This window comes from Nicotiana tabacum, chromosome 3 (assembly GCF_000715075.1).
Source record: "Nicotiana tabacum cultivar K326 chromosome 3, ASM71507v2, whole genome shotgun sequence".
NCBI classification, from domain to species: Eukaryota; Viridiplantae; Streptophyta; class Magnoliopsida; order Solanales; family Solanaceae; genus Nicotiana; species Nicotiana tabacum.
Genome location: NC_134082.1, coordinates 118,690,255 through 118,703,875, shown reverse-complemented (window position 1 = coordinate 118,703,875; position 13,621 = coordinate 118,690,255). Strand labels below are relative to the sequence as shown.

Below are 13,621 nucleotides of genomic sequence, written 5' to 3'. Positions count from 1 at the left end.
TAAGTCCTAGATATTAATTGCCTAAAGAAAAAACAACCTCAAAAAATTTCTTTTTTTTTTTCATTTCTAGAATTAGTATTCTAAAGAAAATTTATAACGGAAATAAAAAATGCAACATCTCTTTTTTTTGGATTTTTGGGTTACAGCACATTTTCACATATAAAGCAGAAAATACAATAACAAAATACTTGACATTACTGTACAAAACTAGAAAGTAAAAGACGACATAAAAAAACATAAAAAAAAAATAAAAATAACAAGTATAAAAATCTCCTTAAGCAACTCCTGAATGCAATCCTGAACGGATGGTCACGGGGTGTCTGTCATGCTCAAACTTCGGTAAATAAATCCACACCTGTATAAGAAAACCTAAATCAACACTATGTGAGACAATTACATTCCCTAAGACACATGCAAGACATGATTGAGGCTATTTTTGCAAAATGACTTATTTGGCTAAAAGGTGGCTAGAAGTGCAAAATTTGGCTAAGACCCCGCAAAGCCAAGAACCTAAGATTTATTAGGAAGACCGGACCCTATGTGGGTTGCCTACGTATCACGTCCTGAAAGACGAGAATCAGGTATGCGTAGTTCGGGCAGATTGGATACGGGCGAGAAGAATAAAAACAACTGACATAAAGAAAACACATTTTTCCTTCTTTTTTTTCGAACAATGATGAAACATATAAAATCTTTTTTGGATTTTCTCTTCTTTTTTTTCGATTTTTTTTTTCGATTTTTGAAAAATGATAAAAAGTGCAAAATCTTTTTAATTTTCAAACTCTTCTCTTCTATTTTTTTAAACAAAAATGTAATAGAAAACATAATTAGGCCTCGCTCGCTTTATCCTCACACTTCACCCTCTCTTTTTCTTTTTTTATCATTTCTTCACTTGCCCTCAACTATCATTGGTCCGCCAAATGACCCTTTTACCCTTGAATAAATGCAACATGTAGCACATAGGATGCATCAAGATGGTCTTTTCATTTCAGGTGCACCTGTCCTAGACAGACCCAACCCCTGTGTTGAGTCTCTAAAGTCAAAATGCACATGATGCAAACACACGTTCCTACTAGGGATTCGGCATGAGGCTGTATTTTTCTAGGTTTAAATCCTGCGGGTTTGGTCTAGACTTGCGTTACCCAAGCGGAAAACTGGGGCCGAGGAGGGGGAGACATACCGGGAGTACTGAAGTCTACCCGGCCTTGTCGCTTGCCCAGCCTCGTTCTATTTGGTATAATTTCTACAGAAAAAGCGGGTCACGCGAACGTGTGCACCATTTTCAGAAGACTTGGAGGGGTGGCGTAAGAAGACAATTATATACAATTCCAACAATATCAAAGCGGTAAACAGATAGCAATTGGCATAAAGGTTCACAGAATACAGTATTATGAACAATAAATAAAGCCAAGTAAAAATCATGAAACAAGCTCGAATTCTTGAACCTTGAACCAGAGATTCTGGGTTCGATCCTCAGCAGAGTCGTCAGAGCTGTCACACCTCCTTTTTAGCTACACCCCATAAAGGGCATAAATATAAGGGAGTTTTTTCAATTAAAGGATAATCGAAACGGGATTGTTTATTTTTTTAAAAATCAGAGTTGCCACTTGGGAGATTTATGGTGTCCCAAGTCACCGGTTTAATCCCGAGTCGAGGAAAAGATTGACTCTGTACTACAGTCTGCGAACACAGAAATCCGGGTAAGGAATTCTGTTAACCCGGGAGAAGCTGTTAGGCACTCCCGAGTTCCGTGGTTCTAGCACGGTCGCTTTGATCATACTTGGCTTGTTAAAATTGTTTAATTATTGATTTTAGAACCTATGTGCATTTATCCTTTACCTTTTTAAAATCACTTGATCATTCGTAATTAAAGAATTGAGTTACACGTACGTATACTCTTTTCCTTTGGCGCGTCAAAAATCATGTCACGCGAATGTGTCCACGATTAATGACGCTTTGTTAATTATTAGGAGGATTTGGCCGAAGTTGCGCGAACGCATACCTCGAATTACTTTTAGAATTAAATTCGTCACTATGTTACGCGAACGTATACACAGTCACAATAGTAGTCTAAGTTAAGCCTAAAGCAGACTACGAGTGTTTAAGGTTATTCTATACTAAATTAAGATTAATGCGAGGGCCATAGATTATTCGCTAAATGGCACACCTCGAATTATTTTAAGAAAATGGTTATATATTTTAAAGGCAAACTAAAGGTGCTCCTATTTTTAATTTAATTAAAAACTAGTTATCACAACCACATCACGGAAATCGTACCCGTAGTTGTAATAATTTAATTATGCCTAATTTAATCATTAGAAACATTTTCATTCACCATCCACACAAACATATAAAATCTACAACCAAGCAAAAAGAACAAAGAGAATCCAAAGTAATTGAAAATACGGAAGTTACAAATAATAAGAGAACATGTGACCAGAACCATTTTGCTTAATCAGTACATCACCACATTCCATGATAGGGTTTGTATGCATGCTTTAAGTCATTAAATGGATAATTAAAATAAGAATGCAAAATATCTGTTACCAAGAGAATTAGTGTTACATGTATTTTGAAGGAAAATGATATTCTTTTTTTATTTTTTAAACTAATCACTATGAATCTTTCATTCAATAGCTAACAACAAGGATCAACATGGTTGTTAAATACTGATTCTTTCGCCTCAAAATCCAGAAAAAATCACCCCAAACAAATTAGCCAACTTCTTATCATTTTGAACCAAATTTGTTATACAAAAAAAACACACAAAAGAGAACATTAAAATGAACGATTCTGTCCGGCGACAATAGAAACAGAAGCGCAACAATTTTTTTTTACTTTTTCCTAAAATATGCTGGACACTTTCTTAAACCCTCTTTTATTTTAAACTTTGAATTTTAAATACAAGGAAAGCATATACTCATTCAATAATTAGAAAGCCAAAAATAAAATACTCTACATGAGCTAACAAAGAGATGAAAGTCAATAGCAGCAAAACAAATTAACAAACCAATACAGTATTATTATCAAAAGCACAATAAAATAGAAACTGAACTTACATGGAAAATACAAGAATTGAATCCAACGACCTCTGGATGAAACTACGATCCAAACCTCGAAACTCGCCGGAACCGCGACAAAATTCAGGAACGGACCTCGAGTTGGCACCTCTGATTTGCTCTGTTTGGACGATGCTTTCCAGACCATTTTTGTTCTACGTTTTACTCTATTGCGGGTGGTGTTGCTTGTCGATTTTGGTAGGGTCCAGGATTTCGAAATCACGACTGAAGGGTGTTCTCTTGGAATGGAGAGAGGCGAGGTCGTCCGTTCTTTGTTTGTGTATGTGTTTCGTTCCTAGATTTTGGGGTGTTGCTGGTTTTTCCGATTTGGAGGGAGGTGGAGACCGATCTTTGCCAATCAAATTCCGAGGAGGACAAAAATGGTTGCTGCTGTTGGTTGTTATGTTTTTTGACTGCTGAAGCTCTTAGGCGTTAATCTGCTGAGAGCTACCTGGAATGAAGAAGACAATGGATTTTAAATGGAAGGTTGCCATTCCTTTTTTATTGGAAACGGCGGATGGTGGTTTTTTTTAGGCTTAGGTCAATTTAGGGATTAGGTACTATTATATAGGGGTAGGGATTAGGTTAGGGGTATGAGTCTAGTAATTATGGGCTTGAAAATTATGGGCCAGGTCCAAAATTAGGCCAAAAATGGGTTGCTCGAGCCCAAGTTTTATTATTTTTCCACGAACGAGAATAAAATATGATCTCATTTATTAATGAGTACTACTTAAATAAAATAACTGTTAACATAAGACTGACTGTTAAAATAAACTATTTTTATTGGTATTTTTTCAAAATTAAAAATGACTACAAAAATATTAATGAAACTATTTTTTTGTAATTTTCATTTTCTTGTAATAAAATAAAGTAAAAGAGTCAAATTAATTAAAATAACTATATTAGGCCTAAATTAAATATTTACATGCTAAAATATAAAAAATCTTGGGGAGGGTCAAAAATCACATGTCTACATATAGTATATGAATCCTATCTATGGTACTCCCTCCGTTCCAATTTATGTGAACCTGTTTGACTGAGCACGGAGTTTAAGAAAAAATGAAGACTTTTGAAATGTGGTTCTAAATAAGTCAAAAAGGGCCCCAGAGTATTTGTGCGGTTGTAAAAGCTTTTCATTGAGGGTAGAATTGTAAGTTTAAGCTAATTTTTACCAAATTTAGAAAGGGGTCATTTTAAACGAACCAAAAAGGAAATAGGTTCACATAAACTGGAACAGAAGGAGTACAATTCTAATTATGGAAGTAAATCCCATGATTAGCATAAACAACCGCCCTTGATTTGATATGTTCCGAAATTACCGCCATGATCTTCGACCAGTCACGGATATCTCACCTTTCCGATATTATGCAATCATCGATCTTGCCCGTTGTCTGTCCCATTTGGCCTCGATCACTACTGGACTCGATCTCATTAGGCATCTCGAATCCCGAACTTGGTACCCAATCTTCGTGCCTCGGTGCCCAGTCTTAGATCTTTCACCCTAGTCACGATAAATCAGTAAAATCGGATGGGTCCGATTTTAGCCGTATACAAATAGATTATTTTGTACTGTATGATTTAATTATTGGTAGTAAATGAATCATTAGGTTCCCCTAGAAGAGTGAGATTTGACTCTCTTGTAGTGTGCAGTGTCTTTCAATTACCAAGAATAGTGGGTTCACTTAAAAATGTGTGATAAAAAAACCTTGGCCTCTGCCAACTTTCAGTGAGTTTATTTTGCTTTTGAATTGAATTCGAAGTATTCGACTAGGCGTAAGGGAGTCAAATGAGTGCTGGAATGCCTTTTAAAGAAGTGGAGCAACAAACTCCCCTATAGTCCTATTTATTATAAATGAACCTTGCATTAATAATTTCCGATCCGCCATAACTCCTGTTGCATTCTGTGGTATGGCCATGAAAATGAACCATGAGGTCAAAAAAAATAAAAATTAAAATCATGTCATGTTGGGGCTTGGCCAAGGTAGGGTAGGGCCACCGGTTACGATGTTTGCATATGCCTCACATGCTGGGAAGGAACCCTTTCTGGTTGTCCTTTTGGTTGGTAAATTTTGAATCATTATTAATAGACCTAATTTTCTTGACCAGTTTAACATTATAGAATGTCACCTAAGTTACCAACTTATGGCATAAACGATTACGTGTAGTTGGCTTCTAAGTACTCCATTTGTTGCATTAATGTAATGTGTTTGAATCAGATGTGGGTTTTAATATGTTCATTCGACTAAGAATATACTCAATCTGTTCTCTTTTACTAGTCCATTATTCACTTTTGCACTCCCCTTAAAAAATCACTTATTACAAGTTGATTTTACTAAATTATCCTTATTGGTAATTAAAATCCTATCAATAAAGCAATAATTGGAAAGTGTCGATACTTAATAAGGATAAAATTTAATAATAATATGCCTATCAAAATTTATCAAAATGGACAACTAAAAGAAAACAAGTATTTTTAATTTACTGGACTGGTAGAAGCTAGGGAATGAAGGGAGTATTTAGCGCTAGTGAAAAAAAATACAATTTAAGGCGTTCTGCAAATTTAATTTATAGGGAAAATATCACATCCTTTACATAGTTAAATGATTATCAATTCTTAAAGGTTTTAAGTTTGTAAAAAAAAAAAAAAAAAAAGTAACGCAATACTGTTTAAACGCATTGAAGTAGTCCATATATTCTATTTTATGTGGTACGACTTTCTTTTCTAATTTGTTGTAAAAAAGAATGAGACACATATTTAGAAAATATTTAACATTAAACTTCTCATTTATTCCTCATGATATGATTTTTAAGGCACACATCAATAAAAATGTACTATATATCTTGTGCTAGACCGCAAATTTTTAAAATATTTTTTATTTTTTAAACTTCATGTCCATCAAATATGTTAACGTAAAATGGCATGGAGGAACTATTACAAAATGGAAAGTGTATTCCAAATACAAACAAAAAGGAGTAAATATCAATCCTTATCCCTTTTTAGTGCGGTTGAAGGCCGGTGGACAAATAGCACCCCTAACGAATTGTCTCACTTAGGTTGGTAGTAGTAACCCATGAAAAGCATTAGGATGGAGAAATTAGTGGAGTGAAAAAATAGGACACATTTTCCTAATTCTACGCAGATATGTCTATTTTAGTTCGTGAAAGTTGGAATAAGCCCCAAACAATTACTGAGGTTTCTATTGGTTGCATCATACGACATGCACGAATAGTTTGTGCATGTAGTTGCCAAATTCTACAATGATAATCATGTATGAATACATAAATTCTCCGTCGGTGGTGGGATAATGTTTAAGTGATATGACTATGCCCAAACAAATGAAACGAAACAAATTAAAGGATTGATTTTTGGTACATGTTGTGATGGCTCGGCAGGCCGTGATTGTTGGCTCTTATTTACCCTTTTATAGACGTCTCATTGATTCCAATGCCTGCTTCCCTTGTCCCGTCAATTTGACGTGGGGCATCACCTCTTGCTTGATCTTTTGTACTATTTTGTATTGTTATTTAGCTTTAAATTTTGGGATTGTACTATTCCCCATCAGTTTGTTTATTGTTTTTAGTTTTGCTTTTGGGGGTAAAAATCAAATGTTGGATGGAATAATTTTGAGCTTGTTAGAAGTTGTTTGGGGTAGATCTGGTGGAAACATAGAGGGACTTGTTTGAAGGTGTTTGGATGAGTAGGGTGTGCATTCGATTTCTCTATTATTCGATATGGACCTATTGATTTTTATTTTAAAAAAATACAAACGAAAAAAGTTCGATTTTTTCTATTTCTGAGAATTATTCATCATATTAGGCAAAGATATACTCACAAGGCATTAAAATATATGAAACGAGAGGGCATGCAGAAAACTAAAACAAGAAAGAGACGAAGGAGAGGAGCAGTGCATAGGTACGTTTTTCATTGGAGTAAATGAAGCAGAAACACATGCAATGCAGAATAGAGCAGAGAAGAGAGGAGGGTGTAGACATAAATAGACATTGTGATTGACGTTTCGTCTTTCTGCTTGCTATTTGCACTAGCTAGTGACTTCATTGACTTGTCATAGTGCATATTACTCCCCTGTTAATGTGCCTTTTTTTCTTCCTTTCTTTGAATGGTAAGAAAATTTCCATTGCATGAATAAATAAATTACGATGCACATAAACTTTAGCTGATATTTCATGCAATGAAATGACAAGACAAGATATATTCGAGGATCGACGCTCTAGTCTGACTCTGACCCAAAAGAACAATTGGCCGTGAATTATTTTTGTTGGAAAATAGTCTTTGGCTGAGCAAGAATTTTCAAAAGAATGTTTGTAATATTCCTTAGTCACTTCACTCATAATCTTCAGATTTTAAATTGAATGGTTTGATTGTTTCATGTGGAAACAGAGTGTAATTAGGTTACAAGGAGGACCCTAATTAGAGAATACTTAGCTTATCATCTTGATTGTGTAATCATTTTCATTAAAAATGATTTATCCCTAGTTGTTAACATGCGAAATTGAAAGAGAGATTGACAAAATTTGTATCTAGGGCTTAAAAGAAGAGAGAATTGGGGAGAAAAACATCTTGCATTTCTGTAAAACCAAATAAAATGCTAAAATCCAGAACCTTCTGTCTCTCTACCTATGTATATATTTTGGGCCTCTTAACTAAGCTATTCATAAATAAAAAACTGGGCTAGGCCCAAATACCAAATACAAAAGAGCTAATATCGACAGCAGCCCAACTTGCTTCATGTAATCCCAACACCCCCCCTCAAGTTGGAGGGTGTATACACACCCAACTTGCCAGTCAAAGTGCGATGCTGCAAACCTGTCATAGGCTTAGTAAAAATGTCAGCCATTTGAGAAGAAGTAGAAACGTGAGATAAAGAGATGAGGCCATTGGCTAATTTGGTGCGAATAAAATGACAATCGACTTCGATGTGTTTAGTGCGCTCATGAAACACTGGATTCTTGGCTATGTAAATAGCAGTCTGGCTGTCGCACAAAATAGGAATTGGAGCATCAATAGAAAGACCCAAATCAGATAATAACCGGACCAACCAGGCTAGTTCAGCCACCACCTTACTCATAGCCCTATATTCTGCTTCAGCTGAAGACAAAGAGACGATATGCTGCTTATTAGATTTCCAACTAAGAAAACTACCACCCAAATGAATGCAAAAACCAGTGACAAAGCGTCTAGATTCATGACAAGCAGCCCAATCACTATCACAACTAGCAAGCAGAGAGATATCAGGAGAATTACTGAGAAACACCCAAAAGTAGAAGTCCCTTTTAAGTATCGCAAAACATGCAAAGCAGTAGCCATATGTGGGACCCGAGGTGTCTTTAAAAACTGACTCAAATGCTGGACAACAAAATATAAGTCTGGCCGAGTATGAGTCAAAAAATTGAGCTTGCCAACCAAACTTCTATAAGATTCAGGCTTAGGTAATACCTCACCAACATCAGAATGCAACTTGTGAGCAATGTCTAAAGGACTGACCACTTCAAAAGCATCAAGACAATTATACTCAAGAAGCAAATCAGAAATGAACCTCTTTTGATGCAAAAAGACCCAGACTTGTGATAGAATACTTTAATACCCAAAAAATAGCTAAGCAAACCTAAATTTTTGATCTTAAACTGAGCATCAAGGAAACTCTTAAGGGCAGAAATTTCAGACAAATAATCCCCAGTTAAAATAATGTCAACAACATAAACTGCTAGAAAAACAGAACAAGACTCAGTTCTCTTAATAAGCAAAGAATAGTCATTTAAAGAGTGAGAGTATCCCCTGGAATAAAGGGTTTGAGACAGCTTTGCATAACACTGTCGAGAGGCCTGTCTTAGCCCATAAAGAGACTTTTGCAGCTTGCAAACTAAAGTAGCAGATCCAGAAGAGGAGGACTCAATAGAAAGGCCCTGAGGGAGTTTCATATAAACTTCCTCATCTAAGTCCCCATGCAAAAAAATATTATTAACATCTAATTGAAACAAAGGTCACTGTTTTTTAACTGCAATAGCAACTAAACATCTGACAGTACACATTTTAATCACAGGAGAAAAAGTTTCATTAAAATCAATCCCCTCTACTTGAGTATCACCTCGAACCACTAATCTTGGCTTATATCTTCCCACACTACCATCAACTTTATACTTTATTTTATAGACCCACTTACTGCCTATGGGCTTCTTACCAATAGGAAGCTCAACAATTTTCCAAGTTTGATTTGCTTCTAAAGCCGCAAATTCTTGTCTCATTGCCTCCTGCCAAATAGGAATGGCAGCAGCCTGAGCGTATGAATAAGGCTCCACTGGAACATGTTGTGTAGTGGAAGTAGAGGTAGAGGTGGAGCAAGAAATAGAAGGAGGAAGGTTAACAACATAGTCTTGGAGATGGGAAGGAAGATAATGGGATCTGGTGCTTTTCCTAAGCTCAGAAGGAGGGGGTAATACATTATCAGGTGAGGAAGAAGAAGGCACAGAGTCATCAGAAGGAGAGGAGGTAGCAGAAAGAGGGATAGGAAAAGATGGAGAAGTATCATAGAACAAAGGAAAAGAAGGAGAAGAATAAAGAGTAGGAGCAGAAGAGGGAATCTTATAAGGAAACACAGATTCATGAAACACATCTCTGGAAAATAAAATAGACTTAGTTTGCAAATTGTATAACTTGTACCATTTTTTGGCAAAAGGATACCCAACAAATACACATGGAAAAGCTCTAGGGTGAAACTTATCCCTGTGACACTTGGGGACTGTAGCATAACATAAACAACCAAAAGGCCTTAAATGAGAATAAGAAGGGGGATGACCATATAATAATTCAAAAGGGGTTCTTTTGGATAAAACTGAAGATGGAAACCTATTAATAAGGTAAATTGTTGTCAATAAACAATCTCCCCAAAATTTGATAGGAAGATTGGATTGAAACAACAGAGCTCTTGAAGTTTCAAGTAGGTTTCTATGTTTTTTCTCAACCACACCATTCTGTTGTGGTGTGGGGGGAAAGTTGTTTGATGGATTATCCCATTATCAGAAAAAAATTGGGTGGCTGATGTAGAAGATCCAATCTCTAAAGCATTATCACTTCTAATCTTATGGACAGAAAGGTGAAATTGGGTTTTCACCATGGTTATAAATGCTTTAAGCATAGAAAATGCATAGCTTTTAGAGTGCAAAAAATGTGTCCATTCTGCTCTGCTATAGTCATCAACTATGGTAATAAAGTACTTAGCTCCAGAATATGTTTGAGTGTGGTAGGGTCCCCAAGTATCAACATGAATAAGTTGGAACAGAGAGGTAGACTGAGAAGAGCTATCTGGGAAATGTAACCTAGGTTGTCTAGCCAAGGGACAAATAGGACATGTAAAAGATTATTTAGCTGACAGGTCATTAGAAATACAAGGTATATTTTTCATTTGCACAAAAGGAACATGTCCTAATCTATGATGCCAAAGGACATCATTTTTATTCACAGTCTACTGAACAGTACAAGATGATAAAGGAGAAACAGAATTTGAATTCATAACTGGCTGATTTGCATGCAATGAAAAATTAGCATTTTGTACCACATTATTAAAGACAGAAACAAAATTATCAATATCAGGGACAATAGAATTAGAGAGTCCAGAAGGAGCAAAATGATCAAGGTAGAGCTTGTATAGTCCTTGGTCCATTCTATCAAGCTCCAGAAGCTTCTTCATAGAATGGGCCTGTAGAAGTATACATGAGAAAGAAGTGAATAGTACATTACAATTGAACTGGATAATCAATTTGCTCACAGAAATCAAATTATAATGGAAGGTAGGAATGTACAAGACATGATGGAGGGTAAAAGATGGCAACAAAGTTAAAGAGCCTGTACAGGTAACCTTAACCTTGTAACCATTTGGCAGAGAAACTAGATAGGGGACTGGAAGAGGTGTGATGTTAAAGAGAAGATTATTGTTAGAATTCATATGATCAGTTGCCCCAGAATTCACTATCCAAACCCTTCAAGCTACACTAGTTAATATGCGCACAGTAGAACTACCATTCAAACACATAGGGGAAGAAGAATTAATAGCAGCAAAATTGGCAGAGCCCATGAGATTTGGCTGAGAACTAGATTCACCTAGTGTAGACTGTTGGAGTAGGTTCATCAACTGAGTGTACTGCTCCTTGGTCAGGCCAGGAGCCAAAGAGTCTTGTCCAGGTGAAGAACATGATGAAGGGGGTTAAGAAATCCCAGAAGACTGCCCCTCAACACTTGCAGCAGTACCAAATCTTCTAGATTGCCCCTTTGTAAATTTGAAATTTGGAGGAAATCCATGTAATTTGTAACATTTTTCAATTGTGTGACCAGGCTTTTTACAATACTTGCAAGGCAGAGAAACCTTGGTTTGATCAAAGTTCACCTTCTGGCATTTTGATCAAAATTGACTCTTTGTGTGTACTGCTTTTGAGGTGGAGATTGGGGGGAAGGCTTGTTGAAATTTGCACTAAAAGAAGTTGATTCTGAGTTGAACTGAGTATTAGGGATAACCTGCCTCTGTTTTTCATCTTGCAACATGATGTTGTACACAGTATCACGGGATGGAACATGTTGCATCATCAAAATGTTGCTTCTAACCCCTATGTAGACCTCATTGAGACCCATGAGAAATTGATCAACCTTATCCTCTTCATTCTCCTTTTGGAGACCCACCTTAGCAGCACAAACACAAGAATTTGCATAACTACTGCACATAATCCCCAATTCATCCCATAGCTTTTTAAGTTTGTTGAAATATGAAGCAATATCAAGAGTCCCTTAGAAAGTAGAAGCAAGTTCTCTCTTTATTTCAAAAACTTTGGTTCTATTAACACTCCCATATCTATTATTCAATTTCAACCAGATACTTTCAGCAATCTCGGAATACTGTACACTCTCAGCTATATCCGATAATAACGAGCTAGATAACCATGATATGACCATATTATTGCACCTATCCCACTGCCTATATTGAGAAAATTCTCGGCAGGTTTAGCACAAGACCCATCTATGAACCCTATTTTATTTCTTGTAGATAACGACACGATCATACTACGTCTCCATCTTCCAAAACCAGTCTCCGAGAATGGCAGAGGAATAAGAGAAATGTTAGGGACATCAGAAGGAAGAAGAAACAACGGGCTAGAGGGCTCAGGAGTATATGTAGTGGACGAAGATGTTTCAGGCACAGAATTAACCATGGTAGCAAGTAAATTGATAAAAAAACGAAAGAGTATACACCTTCAATAGAACAGCAACATACACAACTACACATGCAACAGGTTAGACAGAGAACGAATATACCGAACTTCTTCGCAACCTGAAAAAGCAAAGGCTGTGATAAAGAAAATGCAGCAGAAATCGACTAGCTCCGGTGAAATTGAGACAATGAAACTGAGAGAACACCAAAGCTTTATCCTCGAAAGCAAAACTCGTGCAGCAGAGGAGAAGAAAACCACACAAAACTTCTAAAAATTCTGACGGAAATTGAAAAATCGTGAATTTCCGGCGAAATCAGAAACCTCCGACGAAGACGAAAAACTCAACGAAATCAAATGAGGGTAACACCACTGGATAGAGAATGACGAGAATCATCGAATTTCCTGCTCTGATACCATGTTAAAATACTAAATTGAAAGAGAGATTGACAAAATTTGTATCTAGGGCTTGAAAGAAGAGAGAGAATTGGGGAGAAAGATATCTCACATTTCTTAAAACCAAATAAAATGCCAAAATCCAGAACCTTTTGTCTCTCTACCTATCTATATATCTTGGGCCTCTTGACTAAGCTATTTATAAATAAAAAACTGGGTTAGGCCCAAATACCAAATACAAAAGAACTAATATCGACAGCAGTCCAACTTGCTTCATGTAATCCCAACACTAGTTTTTAGCAATTTCTTTTGTATTCCCTCCTTACAAATTCTGCGTCTAACACTGCTTAAAGAGAAAGAAAAGCTACTAGAGTTGTGTATATATCACGGTAAAATCTCATTTATTTACTGCGTGGTGAAGTTTAGAGTAATATTTGGGGATCGGATAACAGGTAGGTATAATAAAGCTATAGCTTCTATAGTTTATATGAAAACTGAAAGTTCCCATAATGATATTCAAATGAGCTTGGGGTGTGAGGGGGTGGATGAGGCAGTTTTGGGATGAGTTCCTGCATTTATTTTCCAACCAATGTTAATTAGATTCATACATATTTTAGTGGAGTTGGTTTTGCAATATCAAAGCTGTGTTGGACTTACTTTTGAATAAGCGAATGTGCAGGTAGCTTTCCACGAAAGATAATTGGAATGATGAACCTAAGTCCACCAGACACATGTCACACACTAAATAATATTTATATTGACTATCTCAAAAAAAGAACTTAACGTAACTTACAATAGCATGTTATTTTTCAATTTTATGAATTAATATGATAAGCTTGACGTGATGAGATACTTGTTGTTGTAGATAAATTTAACTAATAGCGTAAAAAAGTATAATAACAGTTCATATAACTTAATACAATCTTCTGTTTTCTTTTTGCTCTACAAGTTAATCT

The 13,621-nt window shown here is 36.0% G+C and overlaps 1 long non-coding RNA gene across 1 annotated transcript; it reads right to left on the bottom strand.

Moving 5' to 3' along the window:
- Positions 1-90: 90 nt before the first annotated feature.
- LOC142179488 (uncharacterized) lies at positions 91-3,599 on the bottom strand. The gene is made up of 2 exons (XR_012707755.1): positions 3,060-3,599; positions 91-355 (listed from the first exon to the last, which is right to left on the bottom strand). It is a non-coding gene; the product is annotated as an uncharacterized LOC142179488 (long non-coding RNA).
- Positions 3,600-13,621: the final 10,022 nt, after the last annotated feature.